We start from the raw sequence: 13,349 nt of genomic DNA on the forward strand, positions 1-13,349 counted from the left end.
AGAGCCGGGCAGGCGGCCCGCCGAACCCTCTGGTTCGCCTTAGGGGGAGGTGGGGTCGTGACAAAAAGAGAGGTTACGTGTGAGGCCCCAGTTCGTTCTACGTTGAGATATTCATTATTTGGGCGGTAACGTTTGGTTTGGGAGTATTTCGAAAACCCTAAGTAGGGATTAAGATTTAAACCCTAAGTTCCGGTTAAGATTGAAAACCCGTTTTTCTACATTTTCTTTATTAGAAAATTCCCCAGATAATTTTTTTTTGAGTAAATAGAGTTTTTAGATGATTTTTCTAGTATTAGTTAGTTTTTGAGAAATTAAGAACGTATATCGGATGTGGGACCCACTAGTGCGAAAAGTTCGGAAAAATTCGGCCAATAAGGTTAAGTTTCGGATACTGTGTAAAATTTATCGGGTGTTAAGAGATAAGTAGAGTGTGTGAAATGATTGATGTGATAGAGAAAAGAAAGGATAGGATTGCATTTATGAGAGTGACAAGTGTCACTTCCTTATTGGATTGAACTTAAGAAACACTATTCACATTTTTGACTTTTTTGACCAAAGGATTAAATATCTCAAAAATCATTCAAAATTCACCATTTTTCTTTCTCCATAGCCGGCTCTCTCTCTCTCCCTTGCAAGAAGGAGAAAAAAACCTCTTCAATCTTCAAGCTTTCCACTAGCAAATCATCTCAATCAAGCACATAAATTAGTTTCCTTTCCATACAACTTTTCTAGTTGGTGATAGTGGGTGGTTTAGTGAAGCTTTTTGGAAGAGCTAAGGTGTCCATCATCTTCCTCTCTCTTGTTATTAGGTGAGTGATGCTTAAACTTCCCTCCTATACTTAATGATGGTTATTTTGTGCCTAATGGTGGCTTGAGTAATGGAATATGTGATTTATTTCTTGATTTGAAGAGTTTTGGTGAAGTTTTCCATTTTATGATGATTTTTCTGGTTTAATTGGATTATGATGGTGTGGTTGTTTATGATGATTGGTAATGGTCTATATAGGCTCTAGTAGGTGCAAATTAGTGATAAATGCAATCAATTTTGGATTTGGAAGAATTTCTGGAAAATTAGGGTTCTTGGTTGAACATTCTGTCCGAAATTTTAGGTCATAGATAGAGGCCGAATTGGACTTTTCTCAAAACATGAAAGTTGTAGGTATTGATGAGTTTGAAGTTCCTGCAAAATTTCAGGGCATTTGGAGTAGTATAGAGTGATTTATGCCGTTTTTACTGTTGCTGTTTTTGGTGAACAGAATGTCCGAACTGCGATAGTAATTGTCTGTTTTGACTGGAATTGGTTTGGATTTTGTTGTTGGTGTCTTCTTATTAAATGTAGCTTGATGTCTTAGCTTTCATATGCCTTTGGAATCAATGCTTTTGGACCTGTATAGACTGACTTGGACTGATTACAGTTTTGTGTGATTTGGGAACCTGCAATTACGGTTCTGGGTTGGTTTTCTGCATTTTGACTTAGTTGTGCTAGGATTTGGATTGAGAGGCCTTCTACATTGTTGTAGCCCCTTAAGTCCTGGATATCCCTGTAAATTTTCAGGATTAACGGAGTGGTATAACCTGAGTTATAAATGAAATACTCAGACCTGTTTTGACCGTCAAATTCTGTTCTGTTCTTATATCCGGACAGTTTACGACTGGAACTTTGGCTTCACGTTTGACTAGGTTACAAGCTGTTTGGGCTTGCGACCAAAACACCAAACTTATAGCTCTATATCATAGCTTTCTAACGCCCTTGGAATTTCATGAATCGGATTTATAGAACCTGAGATATAGCCGAGCAAATAAGACCTGCCCGTGAAAATGCCCATTTTCTGGTCAGATCTGTTTTGGTCCTGACGACCAACTTCCGTTCCGAATTTGGATTGCCAACCTTCATGAAAGTTGTTTCATTTGGAATGAACTATCTAACTGCCAATTTTCAGCTCTTTTGCCCATGTGTAGCATAGAAAACAGTTTGCACTCAAAACTGACCATTTGTGCATTGGCCAGATTTCATATGTGATTGTGTTTGGTTCATTTGGGGCTGAAGCCTCCAGTTTCAGTTCTGGATGTCTTCATAACAATTGTTGTTCATCCTTTAAGCTTCGATATGGTGTCTCATACGCCTTAATCCGATATTCGTAGCTCAACTTATGATTAAAATAGAAATGAGTGTCAAATCTGCCGTTTCCGCTAACGGCCGTTTCCGTTTCCGTCCGTCATATTTACGTGCGCGCGTGTCGTTTTTGCCGTTTTGCTTGTTTTAGGCACAATAGTAGCCGTTTGCGATTTTATGTGACACAATCTTCTATGTCAGACGGTGGTGAGTTGGGCGAAACTGGTGGGGCCCACTACTAGCTGTTCATTTCGATCCGAATTCATACTTTTGCTATTTCAGTTTCTGAGTAAGTATTCAGGCCAGTTTGGTGTATTTTTCTTTGCTATGTGTTTGAGATGTGTGAAAAGGGTACTTAGGCGAGGGTGTACTTTATCGCACTCGACCTAAACCCTAATTTGAATGTATAATTGTACTTGGCATATGTATATGAACCTTTTGGAACCAAAACCCTTGAGCTTGTGGCTCGGGGCGACTTTCGAGTAAAGTTTGTGAAGTTTGCAAAGTTTGTGAGTTCGTGGGCCCGATCTAAGACCTGTTTGGACTATTCGAGCCGGTTAGGGCTTGGTCGAAGTCAGTCCAACTTAGTCTGAGGTCACCAAGTTTGTAGGTTCATGTTATGAACCAATTTTGTGAATCCGGTTCACCGAGAAGGTGACCAAGTTTGTGACCCGAGCTTGTGACTCAAGCTCAAGTTTGTGATTTCGTTCGCCCGGGCAAGTTTGTGAGGTGACTGGCCAGTGAGAGTGATAAGGTGTCGGTGGGTGTACAAGTGAAGTTCTACGGACCATTGAGTGTGGTCGACGGAGTGTCGGCAGGAGATCACGCATGGCATATGAATTGGCTTTGGAGCCACCTGTATCCTTATTATATGATGTTGTTCTTTTCTGCTTTTGCTTTACTCTTATTGTGTAATTGTTGCTACGTGAAATTTATGCTTTCGCCCCTGTTTTCTTACTAAGCATATAGCTTACCCCTTTCCTTTTGTTTTCCTTAGCAGGGGCCGACGCGGGGACTTTTGGCTCGTATACTAGTATAGGTAGATTGGCTTGTAATAGTTGAACAGTTAGGATGTTTGTTTTTGTTTTGGTGGTTTGTATAAGGACCCTTCTTAGGGTCTACCTTTTGCTGGTTATTGTTATAGTATATTGGAGCGGTTTGGCTTGATGCTTTTGAAGATGTAAATAGACTTTTGGTGGTTGTATATATTATGAATCGTGTTCTTGTGGCTTAGAAGAGTTTTATTAGCTTTAAGTTTTGAGTCCTGGTGCGAGCTAGGCAGGCGGCCCGCCGATACCCTTGGGTTCGCCCTTGGGAGAAGTGGGGTCGTCACATTACGGGCTGAGACAAATAGAACCAGAGATAAACAAAAAAGTAAAATCAGGAGGGCTTGGTGAAATCTGGGAAAAGAACTGCAAGAAACCTACGGAAAAAGAAGGGCTTCGGGTAGAGGAACTAAGGAAAGTTGCGGGCTTTGGAGAAACTAAGCAAGAAACTGAGCTGACTCCACCACCATCACCTGTGGCTGTTCTCCGAGTGAAGCCACTGCTCGACGGAACCCGCAAGCTCACTGTAAGATTTCTTCTAGCCCTTTTTCCTGTAGATAATTTCTGTGAGAATTGTGGGTTTGTTTTGGTGCTTATGTCTGCTGTTGGTTTGAGTTTGTGAATATGGCCGAGAGTTGAGGAGTTGCTCTTGCGTTGGTTCATGAGCTACTGCTCAAAGATATTGCCTTTAGACATTAGATCTTCTCGGTTGTAGTAGTGATTCATAAGGGTCGTATGGAGTCTAATGAATGTCAAGTTCATGTTTACAGTTCTTGTTTACCTGCTGCAATTTTGTCCATTCGATTTTTGGGTTGCTGAAATTTCTGGAATGGCTTGATTTCTCTTTTGATGTTTTGCTTGTTGGTCGATGGTGTCCCATGCATGTGCATTGCCTTTCCCCGTTCCTTTCATTCTGAGTCTCAATGTTCGAGTATGACTATGTTTATAGTGTTGAACGAGAGCTTGGAGTTTCATTTTGCTACTGGCTGTTTGTACGTGAGATTGCGAAAATCTCTGAAGCATTAGAAATCACGAATGCTATGTAGTCTTTGCATGCTATTCTATTCTGGCTTCCTTTTGTGTCTAAGCTAAGGGGAATGTTCAATAATTCTGTCGCCTGGGTCAGTTTGCATCGCACACAAAATCTGCTGCAACAAGCTCAGGGCTCTCGATCCTGTTGCAGCAGCTTGCGCAGGTTTCACTTTTCCTTTGCTGCATTTTACACTTAATTGCTGTGATCAGTTCCTCTAAGGATAGACGGCTGTGGCTAAGTGAGGTTAATAACATGAGTTTGGTATGTAGTTTGCGTAGTTCAAAGCTGTGATGTTTGGGTTTGAAATCAGATTTTTGATAGACAAGCTGTGCATGTGGATTTTTTTTGTTGGCTGAAAGCATAAGAGCAAAATATTGCAGAAGCTCACTTTGAATTTGATTTACCTGCTTGTTTGGTGTTAGATTTATGCTTTGATGTTTTGGTTAGAAGATTTTTAGATCAAAGTGGTGTTAAGGTTGAGAAAAGGAAAGTCGCGATTGTCTTCTGGTTTGCCGAATGCTTTTAGCAGAAATGCTTGTTGCAGAATGTTGTTTCATGCCACTTTTACGTGAAGCTGCATGAAAATCTTCCAATAATCACACCTTGACCCCTTGGTTTGTGTTTCATGCTACTATGACCCAGCCAATTGAATAATGTCCTCAATTTGGTCCTTGGCAGCCTTAATTTTGCAATTTTTATTGTTTGTTTGCTTCAAATAGTTACCATGCTTTGTTTAAATTGCATTTCATGCATGAATTTAAGAGCTTTATGACCATGTGAGCCCGTGTTTGCATGTTTTCTTTAATTTTCTCAAATAAATTGGTACCTTGACCATTTCTTTTATTTTGGAGGATAAATAAGTGACTTCACCCCATTAGAGCTCCATTTCAAGGGAGGTATAATTTCTTTTATCCTTTTTTGTCTCTCCTATGTGATCCAACGTGCTAAGTGAGAATTGCATGTCTAATTTGCTTTCCTTGCCTTTCTTTAGTTCCTTTATTTCATTTACTCTTACTTTCATTAAGTTATTCTTTTAATGGGGTATGTGTACACCTCTTGGCTTGTAATAGATAGGGCTTGGCGAGCATTCTTGTCCATTCTTCCCCTTCCCCTTTTGTTTTAGTTAGCAAATGTAATAGGTTCATTAGCTTGGCTATTCGCTTTTGTTGCTATGTGTTAATTTGCTTTATTAGGTTCTTGCATCTAGTCGAGCATGCTAAGTGTTATGTGCTACGTGTTTATAGATGATTTGCATGTCTACTTGCTTTCTATAGTCGTGAATGAATGTAATGGATGAATGGACGTCACCACACTAGTCCAATGCTAGTTGTGGCCCCATTTCCCGAATCCACACTAGTCCAACGCTAGTTGTGGCACATTGTTCCGTTTTCCACTAGTCCAATGCTAGTAGGAATTCCTAGATATGGGCTAGTCCAACGCTAGACCCTTAGGTATCTCTTCTTGTTAGTACACATTTGCATGTTTCACTTCATTTCATGCATTTTTCTTAATTTTTTAGCATTTGGCATGCCCCTCCTAGCCTTTCCCCTTCATTTTAGGCTTTTTGCATCCTCATGCTAGTCATAGGGTACATTTGCTTGAGAGTCCCCTTTCGATAAGGGAAACGAGCGAGTTTGGCTACAAAATAGCCTTAGCACGCTAGTTCTTCCTTCTAATCCAAGGGAAAATCAAAGTCGTAAAGTTAGGAGTCCTTCCCGTGCCCGACCTGATGCATTCCTTTAAGGTCATACACTTGCATTCTTTTTATACCACATCCACACTCTTTTAGCCACATTTTCTCACTATTTAGAGTTTTTCTCAATCTACACTTTCTCACCACTTTCTTCCTATCACTTATTCATTTTTTTATCTCACAAATGGCACCCAATTGCACTTATATGTATCTACTATCCTATTTTCATTCATTTGCACACAAAAACACCTTTATTTTCTCACACTTTCACACTTGCACTTAAGTCCTCACTTGCATTAATCACGATTTCCTTGAGAGCTTTCCTTATTGGCCACCACAATTCATGTGGTTGGGACCTAAAAGCCTCATGAGAAACATTTTAGATTTAGGATTGCATTTTTCTTTCCTTTTCGCATCCATTAGTCATATCCAATATGCGATACATACCTTGGGTAGAAAAATTAGGAAAAGTGGGGCTAAGTCACGCAACTAGCTTTGGCTAGGGTGAGGAAGTGCCTTAGACTTTGCCTTTGCCTTCTCCCTTATCAAATGTGACCCCCGATCCCTTTTTCTGGTTACGTAGACCTAAGAGTTCTTAAAAAGGGGTTTGTTTTACTTTGCTTTCCAAAAAATCACTTTTTTTTGGTGACTTGGTACACCCTAACTCTATACCAAGTGGCGACTCCATTTTTCATTAAAAACCCCCTTTTGAACTTTGTTTGGCCAAATCGTCGCATTCTCAAGTCCCATGGCCTTTTACTTTTCATTTTACACACGTTCACATTCCACTACTCACACACCACACATCAAAAAGTGGGGCGCGACATATACGAGCGAGCTAATTTACTAAAATGCTCGCTCTCTTCATCATTTCCTGTGAAAAGATGTTTCAGAGCATAAGGCATGCGAGGAGGGACAATAGAGATTTCCCCTTTGGAACAACAAAAAGTAGGAGGTTCTAAATAGAATCTCTTAGCCCCACAATATTGACAGTCAGGAGCATCATGAAGGAGTAAAGATGCATCAGGAATATGTTCAATCCTTGAAAGATATGTCCTGGCACCTCTACCATTTGCTCTTGCAGATGGATCAATATAGCTGATAGAATAACAAAGTCCAGTTTCGCAAGAAGGGGAAAATAGTATAAAAATGACTTAAACAGTATTAGGGTCACTAATAAACGAAATGCAACCTGATACGCGGGCTCTGTTACGGACAGGATGGCTACATTTTGGCTTGGGAGGAGTAATAGTAGCAATAAGATTAGAACGGTTCCTATGTCTTTTTCTTCTCTTGGCAACATCAACTTTTGCTTGATGTTGCAGAGCTGGATATTCATGGCAAGGCTGGATAACTGCAATAGTAAATCTTAATAAGATCTCCATTGCAGAATATCTTGCCATAGATATGTTACAAATATGGTGGATAGAGCATTTTCTTTTTTTTTCTTCCATGATCAGAAGAAACCAGACAAACAGCAAAAGATATTGGCAAAGATAACAATTTAAAGGACCAATATTATACCTTGAGAGAGACATCTAGGCTCAGAATCAACTTGAGTAGAAGAAGATGCAAGGTTTGTTCAAAAATGATCCAAAGATTTGTAGTTGATAACATTATTAATTTCAGAATTTGGCTCATTCATATGATGAAAAGCATTATTTGAATTCTAATTCTGAATATCTTGCCATAGATATGTTACAGATATGGTGGATAGAACATTTTCTTTTTTTTCTTCCATGATCAGAAGAAACCAGACAAACAGCAAAAGATATTGGCAAAGATAACAATTTAAAGGACCAATATTATACCCTGAGAGAGACATCTAGGCTCAGAATTAATTTGAGTAGAAGAAGATGCAAGGTCTGTTGAAAGATGATCGAAAGATTTGTAGTTGATAACATTATTGATTTCAGAATTTGGCTTATTCATATGATGAAAAGCATTATTTGAATTCTGATTCTGAATATTAAACCTCTGGTTAATCTCATTAGGTAGAACTGTACTGTTTTGAGGACCCTGAGTCAATGTTCTTGACAAGGTGTTCTTGCGTTGCTGCCTAGAAGATTGAACAGTAGACAAAAGATTAGAAATTGGAAAGCATGCTTCTTTTTGCTTGTCAGTAATATTTCTTAGCTGAGGATCCAATGTAATAGAAGAAGGAATAGAGTTTACTCACGAACGACTTAAAGATTTAGAGCTGATACATGTTTCAAGATCAAATTTTGGTTTTTTCATAACTTGGAAAACATTATCTGATTTATCTCTCTAAAGATTGAAGACTTGCTTATTCTTGGCAGAAAGAATAGCAGTGTTTTTCGAGACCTGAGATGGTTTTGTCAATACGGTATTCATGTACCTTTTCCTAGAAGACTATGCTACAGGATAATCATGAGAAGATCCAGATTGTTCTTCTCTTTGCATGATCGCACCAGTTTTTTTCCTACCTCTTCCACTCCCTAGCTCACCAATAAGTGAAGTTTCTGTAATGTATGTAAATTAAAGACTGGATTTGTATTAGGATAGGATGCCTAAGTAAAAATAAGGCAAGATACTGGTATAACAATAGAGAGGCAAAGACATGGCTGATCTGTAGGGAAAAATCAGGCTGGATATACCTTTGGGAATAATAAGAAATGGATTTGATTCAATGGGAACAACAGAAGAAGGAGCAGGGTCAGAAATATTAGTGACAACAGCTCCACTGCTGGTCATATAGTCCAATCCCTCTCTAATCAGAACATCCTGATGATTAGCAAAACCAATCGAGCTATGTTGTAACATTTCATTAACCGTAGCATTGTCATTTTGACTATCCTGAATGTTACTGTGTCCGCGTGAAGAAGGATTAGGGAAGAATACACCTGTCTCTACATAACCAAGTGAAACACTACGAACAAAAGAACGTGATGATTCTTTTCTTTTCTTTGCAGCCCTAGCTTCACTTCAACGGCGTAAAAGCGCAGCCTTCTCAGTTTGGGGCATTTCTGCGTATCATTTTCGACGTATTGCATTTCTATCCATCTAACTTAATTAACCAAGGAACAAGAAACAGAAAATAATTTACAAAAGCATAGGCAAAAGAAAAAGGAAACAAAAGAGAGAAAAGTAGTATGTGAAACCAACACAACAACGAACAATAAAACTCAACTAACAGAACCAGGAAAGAAATAGATATACAGTAATAACAGATATAAAGATTAATATCTATTGAATGCAACAGGAAAATAAAGGAGTATATGAAAACTAATAAATAAACAATATCAAAATACGAAAGGCCTGTGGAACAATTGTCGGACAAACTCATATCCTTTTGCAAGAGTTTAAAAAGAAACAAAAACTGCCAGAATAAAAACTAAAAAGGGGAAAAAGAATGAACATGTAAGCTACAACAAAGAAAAAAAATACAGGTTGCAGAGTATTTAATAGAATACAGGTTGCAGAGTATTTAATCGAAAATGCCGAAGAAATAAAAAACTGGCAGAACAAAAATCTATAAAAAAAAAGAGAGAGAATGATCAGCTAACCGGAAACAATACAAGCTGCATATATTTAAGAGAAGCTGACCAAGAAAGAAAGTTCCTTACAGCAACCACGGATGAAGAAAATTGCATGCAAAATGTAAAGAGGAAATAGGGGAAAAATGCAAAACACAAATAAGAAGAAATAACAGACAATTGAAAGGTAGAACAAAGAATCAAAGAACACAGGAAATTTAAAATAGGCTTACCTTAAAGCAACGGCAAAATACAAAAGACCCATAGACAAAGTAAATAAAGCTGAGTTAGTCCATGAATGACCGACCAAAAAACAAATCGGAATAAACAACATTATAGATGGAATAGTTCAGTAAAAGGAAAAGCTCACCTGACCAATCTTTATGAAGGAGAGCAAAAGGAAGAAGAAGCTCGGAAGGAACAGAGCAATAAAAGAGAAAATAAGAACCGAACAAAGCAATTGCCAGAGAAGATAGGACGTTATACTATGAACAATGATACAAAAAAGGAATGCAAAAACTAAACACATCACTAACCATTAGGATAAGTAGAAAATTCCGGCAACAATGCATAGCTACACCTGCAGCGGTGGGTTGGACAGAACAAAGAAACTGCTACAATCCTTCTTTCAATAGCCGTCAACAACCATGGAGTTATGGCTTTTTACAAATACAACCCAAGGGTAAATAGAAATTGACCTCCTGACATGAGCATTGTTGTGTCTGGTAAGAAAAATATAATGGGAGGGCAAAATCGTAATATAATGGTCCTTATAGTCAACTGAACTGAGTTATTACAATGATCACAATCAAGTCCCAATACGTATAAGATAAGGCGAAACAGAAATGCTAAAGAGGTCCAATCGGATACAACCAAAGTGAAGACAACAAATGTAGCATCCATTTTGAATTTTTTTTTTTGCACAAACACGTGCAATTGTCACATGCAAGGACGACCACAAATTGTCCAATAACATTTTGCCACATCAGAAAAAAGAGAACCGTCCTGGATCACCCCTACACACTTAGTACATATGTGTTAAAAACTGATTTTTGTTTATCTTTTGTTTTTTTACTTTTTTTCTAAAATAAACTTGCAAATATAAGAAAAATGAACATTAAAATGCAAGAAAATAAATAAGTCATTTAATAGAAAATAATCAAGAAAACATTGAAAATTGACAAAAATTTAGTGTCTATAGTGAACATGTAAGTTATTTCTGGAATCAGTGATCAATTGAGTGAATCATTGCCAAAATTATTTCCTTGACTAGATTTTGATAATTAATTTATTCCATTACATTATTTTATTTTATTATAATTTCAAAGAAATTCTACAACTTTTCCCCCCCTCAAATATCTAGTGCATTCATTTATCTGTGAGTAATAAATCTATCAGTTTTCTAAGGAGACGACCCTATTCATCACTATATTCATTAACTTTTGGGGAGCAGGTAATTTTATTTTTGATGGTTTGACACCCACCATATGTATAACACATTTATCAACATTTTGTATATTCTTTAATATCATTTGTCTAATGGTGCCCAGTAGGCACTCGTGCACGTACAAATTATATCTTATTTCTCCCAGGAATGTAAAATTTGATATCCTTTGGTTTAGTTCCGTTGAAAAAGACCAGCCCATCATTGAGCATTTCAGCCACAGCCATCATCTAATAGGGGTGTGCAAAGTCGAAAAATTCTGATTTACCGACCGATTTCAAATTGAATTCGGAATTTCAAATTCGGTAATTCGGAACGGAATTCAGTAATTCTGATTTCTAATTGATCGAAATCGGGTTAAATTCGAAAATATAATTTTTGAAATCGGTAATTCCGATTTCAAATTGAAATTCAAAATAGAAAATCGAAATCGGAAATATAATTTTGATTTCGTTTAATAACATTTATAGATATAATATAATATTTTTTAATAATATATTATATATGTAATATATAATTTATATTATATAACATAATAAGTTAATAACAATTCTGATACATCTAACAATTAACAAAAATTACAAACAACCTCCAAAAAGACAAAAACGCAAAAGTGCAAATTGCAAAACAATCTGTTAACTCTTCCGCCTCTTCCTCAATTCGCCTCTCAAGACTCGAGTCTCACCTTCCTTCCTCCGCCTCCACCGCCACACTCTGCCAGTCTTCAGTCGAGAGTCGAGACCCGAGAAGGAGCTCAACTATTCTGCCTTCAGCTTTCCTACTTTCTCAGCTTTCATCTTCACTCTCTCTCACTCTCAGTTTCACCTTCATCTTCACGCCATCTTCAAGCCCGACAGTCTTCATCTTCAAGCCATCATCAGCCTTCATCTTCAAGGACAAATTGAGGTACGAGGGTGATTTTACTTAGGCTGTGCTATAATTGCTATTAATCTATGTTTCTAGTTTATTTTTCTTAGGCATTTCATCAAACAGCTTCTGAGTAGGATAATTGGGGGGGTTTCCACATTTTGTCAGAATGATGCAAAGTCATGGTGGGTAAAAATTGGATCTTGTCCTTTCTTCTTGAGTTTGAGAGAAACCATTTAGATTTAAAAGGCTGCCCGGATTGGCCATCCTTAAATGCAGGGCATTTTTAAGGGAAAGGCCATATTTTTTCTCTCCGCACTTGTTCCGTTCATATGTCGGCTCAATATCCTACACACACAAAAGAAGAAGGCATAAACAACTTTCCAGTGTGGACCTTGTATTGGTTGTAGTAGCATGCCTTGCTTTCTTCTTCTTCTTCTTTTTTCTTTTTTTTTTTAAATAAATTAAAAGCTGAGTTGCCTATACCATTTTTATTGTGTGTGTGTGTGACCACTACTGTGCTTACTTGGAGAAGACTAAAAAAAAAAAAGAAAAAAAAGAAAAGATGTTCATGTCATCAGTAACAACATAGTATCTCAAGGCTCGAAAGCATGATGCCTGTAATAGTTTTTCTCTAGCATCAACAGTACTGTTTACAGTAAGCCCTTTTCAGGTCCTGAATGTTGGCATGCCTCGTGGAGCATCTTTTTGAATTCGGCGAATTCACCGAATTCCAAATTCAATTCCGAATCTAATTTAAAATCGGAATTGGCCATTTCGAATTCGAAATCGGTCGGGAAAATTCATGTCAAAATTTTGAAAAATTCTGATTTCAAACTTCTGATTTCAATTAATTCAGTTACTTTCTGATTATCTCTAATTAAGAGCTTAATCTCAGGAACCCCATTTAATGCCACCGAGTATTAATTAGAAATTCTCGCTGTTCTATTCAACCTTTACTCTCTGTCTCTCTTTCCAATCTATGTACGTACTGTCTCTCTTTCCAATCTATGTACGTACTGTCTCTCTTTCCAATCTCTGTACGTACAATCATTCTGTAATGTTTCCTCTCCTCTCTGGAATAATTGCATTTAATTTTGCAATTTATCTTTTTATCTTTTTGTTTCAAATTGTGTTGCAGATTACTACTGAAGCCCCATCGAATTTTGGTGCAATTTACCCTAAGGCATTAGCTGAGGTAAATCACCACTTGTTTTTTTAATCACTTTCTCATATGGAAGTATATTTACTTGATTGTAATTTTTTGAGCAGATTTTGCATATTTTACTGCCTGGAAGAATATTAAACTATTGATTTCGACTCTATAATCGAATGGTAGAATTTCTGACGGTATAAAATTTAGATAGATACACGACTTTGTACATGATGTAATTTGGGCTTAAATTATTTTAGTCTCTTAACAGATATGTTTTTTGTTAAAGAAATTTTGGCTTAGGTAGATACATAGGAAAGGAAGAGCAAAATTTGATTCAAGTTTGAGAGCTAGTGCTGGTAAAAGAAAGATAGAAACCTTATGAAGAAAATGAGAGAGAGCTGGATGAATGCTGTGGTCAGAAATTTAAGAAATGATAAATTTTTGAGTGTCCCATTCAGGAAAATAACTCATCAAACAGCTCTTTAGGATTTAGTTAATTA

This window comes from Coffea arabica, chromosome 4e, assembly GCF_036785885.1.
Source record: "Coffea arabica cultivar ET-39 chromosome 4e, Coffea Arabica ET-39 HiFi, whole genome shotgun sequence".
NCBI lineage: Eukaryota > Viridiplantae > Streptophyta > Magnoliopsida > Gentianales > Rubiaceae > Coffea > Coffea arabica.